This window comes from Alligator sinensis, unplaced genomic scaffold, assembly GCF_000455745.1.
Source record: "Alligator sinensis unplaced genomic scaffold, ASM45574v1 scaffold12_1, whole genome shotgun sequence".
Lineage (NCBI taxonomy): Eukaryota > Metazoa > Chordata > Crocodylia > Alligatoridae > Alligator > Alligator sinensis.
Genome location: NW_005841973.1, coordinates 1,108,884 through 1,112,360, shown reverse-complemented (window position 1 = coordinate 1,112,360; position 3,477 = coordinate 1,108,884). Strand labels below are relative to the sequence as shown.

Below are 3,477 nucleotides of genomic sequence, written 5' to 3'. Positions count from 1 at the left end.
TCAGGAGAGCTGCAGTAATGCTAAATTTCCAGTATGGTGATAAGAAAAGGAGGAAAAAAGGAGGGGAAAAAACTTATGGTTGGGATGTGAAATTAAAATAACATGAAACGTTTTCTTTTGGGTCAGACTGAAACATTTCAATTGATCCACCCTCCCCACCCCCTGCAGGAAACATCCCTTTTCAGGCTCTTCACCCCTTTGTATAGCACCTTGTAAGCAATCCTTTATTTTTAATGGGAAGCTAAAACGTCAGCATGCACCATTCCAGCATTTTCAAACTCCTCCGCCTGCCCCCTTCCGGTAATTTTTTTTTTAATTGATTTTTTGGCTAACCCAAATTAACCAACTGTCTCAGTCCTGCCTAAACTGCAGTTTCCAGTAAATTTACTATTCATCAAGATATGTTCACCTGGCTCTGGTTTTGAGGACATGTGTGGACTATGCATTTGCACGGCATCTAGGCCAGTAGGGTAGTGATCTTAGTCGGGCTCTCCTGACTATTATAAAAAGTTGGAATAGTGCATTCTGACATTTTTTAAAATGGGGAATTAAATGAGAGTTAAAGATGCTCAGCATGTTTGAAAGGGGGGAAAAAGTGGCAGAAAAGTGGGGAAACTCTCATTGGAATCATCAGGACCTAAGTATTTTGAAGTATTAAAGCTTTTGGGGGAGGAATTAGGATAAGAGAATCGCACTCATCCTCCTCAGTTCATTAAACCAACCTGGGAGATGCTGGAGAGAAGTGCTCATACAGCCTGCAAGTCAGGAGCTGCCTGATTTGTTTGATGACTGTCTTGGACCAGCTTTCCCAGCACCGCCCAGAGGTTCTGGCTGGTTTTTAAGGGAGAGCAACTGGGAAGGAGGGTGCTTGCAGGTTCAGGGTGGGCAGGGCAATGGAGAAACACTGCAAGCTGCTGCCTTAGTACAGAGACCAAGCAGGCTGAAGCAGGACAAGCTCAGGGTTTTATTCTGGGGCTGGTGCATGGGCCATTTCAATGTGACCCATGCATTGCTTCCTCACCTCTCCGCCTGGGGCTAGAATAGCACTGGGATGAATAAGGGCTCTCTCTCAAGCACCACCTTGCCTTGAGTGTTGCTAATGGGAGGCCATTGTTACTGGGAGATGCATTTCCAAGGGGTGGAGCTGCTCTGTTGCTGTTTGAATTTGAACAGCAACCCAGGCAAGCCTCTGACCCCTTCTGAGGGATGGAAAGCCAGCTGCATTATCTTTTGGTTCAGCTCCAAAACTCACACCGGCAGGTCTTTCCCATCTCATGCTGCCAAGGGCAGCGATCCCTGCTTTCATGTTTAGGAATCAGACAGCTGAAACGACTTTGTGATTCATCCCGGGACTTTTAGCATGGCTTGTAGAGGAGGAAGCATCTACCAAAGACTGCCATCCTCATCCACAGGGGATCATAGCAAAGTTGGGCTGGAAGGGGCCTCATGAGGTCATCTTGTCCAGGCCCCCGCCCAAGGCACAATCATCCTTGGCTAGATCATCCCAGTCAAGTGTCTATTTAACCTGCTTTGGACAAGTCTTAGGGATGTCTCTAGGCAGCTTATCCCAATGCCGAACCACCCCTATGGTCAAAGCCAGCGTCCTTGCTGGCAGCTTTAGCAGGAGGAAAGGAAATATTACATCCCTGTCACTCCAGGGATCGAGCCTGGCACTTCTAGATCAGTGCCAGGGTATCTTGCGCTGATGCTGGACAATTTGTGCCTGGGTGTGGGCTAATAGGGGAACACCTATATGGCGAGGATATGGAGAAATGACCTGGAGAATTTTTTCCCTTTTTAATGTCTGCAATGAGATAGCATGCCCTTGTTGCAAAAAAAGGCTAACAGCATACTGGGCTGCACTGGTAGAAGCGTTGCCAGCAGATGGAGGGCAGTGATTCTTCCCTCTATTCGGCACCGGTGAGGCCACATCTGGAGTCCTGTGTCCAGTTGTGAGCCCCCCACTACAGAAAGGATGTGCACAAATTGGAGAGAGTCCAGTGGAGGGCAATAAAAATGGTTCAAGGGCTGGGGGACAGGACTGGTGGGGAGTGGCTGAGGGATGTTGGCTTATTTAGTCTGCAGAAAGAAGACTGATTGGGGTTTAATAGCAGCCTTCACCTCCCTGCAGGGGGGCTGCAAAGAGGATGGAGCTGGGCTGGTCTCAGTGGGGGCAGATGGCAGAAGGAGCAATGGGCTCAAGCTGCAGCAAGGGAAGTTGAGGTTGGATATTAGGAAAAACTTTCTCACTAGGAGGGTAATAAAGCCCTGGAACAGGCTCCCCAGAGAGGTTGTTGAATCTCCATCCTTGGAGATTTTGAAGACCAGGCTTGACAAAGCCTTGGCTGGGGTGATGGAGTTGGGGCTGGTCCTGCTTTGAGCCGGTTGATGGACTAGATGTGACCTCCTGAGGTCCCTTCCAGCCCTCGTTTTCTATGATTAAGTTTCCAGTAACCTATAACCAGTCCAGCCCAGTAAGGTGGTAACTCCATGCATCACCTAGGAATGCAGCGAGGATGGGGCAGTCCTGTTTCATGCAGCAGGCTGTAGTTGAAACACCTTTAACTACCTAGGGTTCAATAAAAATCCTGCAGGGACTCTCCTACATCAGGCAAGGGGGGTGTTGGTGTGATCTCTCAAAGGGGTGCCCGTGCTGTCTGGCTATGGGGCAGTGGCAAACTCTGGGAGGTACACCAGTCAAGCCTCAGAGAGAAAGAAGGACCCTGGGAGGCAGAGGGGAGGAGGGCTTAGGATGGAGGTCAGCAGAAGTAGTTGATCACCAAAGGACCCCCCAGAAATGGCAGCAATTCGCCCTGGCAGTGGGAATTAACTGGTGCTGCTATTCTGGCAAGTTTGAATATGGCTGAGTAAGCAAAGCCAAAACCTGCTATTCTGGCAAGTTTGAATATGGCTGAGGAAGCAAAGCCAAAAACTGACCCACCCTCTCCTTATACTCAGTAAATAACAGTGACCCAGTCTTGCCAGGGCTCACGTTTCGCCCACACAGATGCACGCAACGGGAAGAGGCAGCGATCAGAGCACAATTTCACAGCTGGAGGTGGAAACGAGGATTAAGAAATGGCAGGTTTTACTTACCATCAAAGTCCTAGTCCTGATATATCCGTCTCGCCCTGCAGTCTGCCAAGGTCAGGCACATCCCGGCGGTTCACAGGTCCCTTTTATATCCTTATCATGCCTGGGCCGTCCTCATCTGCACCTCACTAGTGCCAGTTGAGCTAAAAATACTACAAAGCATGGAAGAATGTGGCAGGCACTTGCTGGCAGGACCTGACAGCTGTGTAGGAGGCACTGGCCAGAGCGCGGCTTCTGTATCTCTACGATACAGCTGCTGGCGGAGAAGATACGCTACTCTTTCATGTCAGCAGCTGGCATTTGCAAGGGCAGCGTGTGTTTTTTTGCCCGGCCAGCTGTTTGTAGTCCAACCAAATACCATATTTTATCGCATACAACGCACCC

At 49.4% G+C, this 3,477-nt stretch overlaps 1 protein-coding gene across 1 annotated transcript in view; it reads right to left on the bottom strand.

Moving 5' to 3' along the window:
• LOC112549829 (kyphoscoliosis peptidase-like) overlaps positions 1-3,144 on the bottom strand; it is a 32,396-nt gene extending 29,252 nt beyond the window's left edge. The window contains exon 1 of the mRNA XM_025200703.1: positions 3,097-3,144. The gene's annotated coding sequence lies outside the window, so the exon portion shown is untranslated. The remainder of the gene's footprint in view (positions 1-3,096) is intronic.
• Positions 3,145-3,477: the final 333 nt, after the last annotated feature.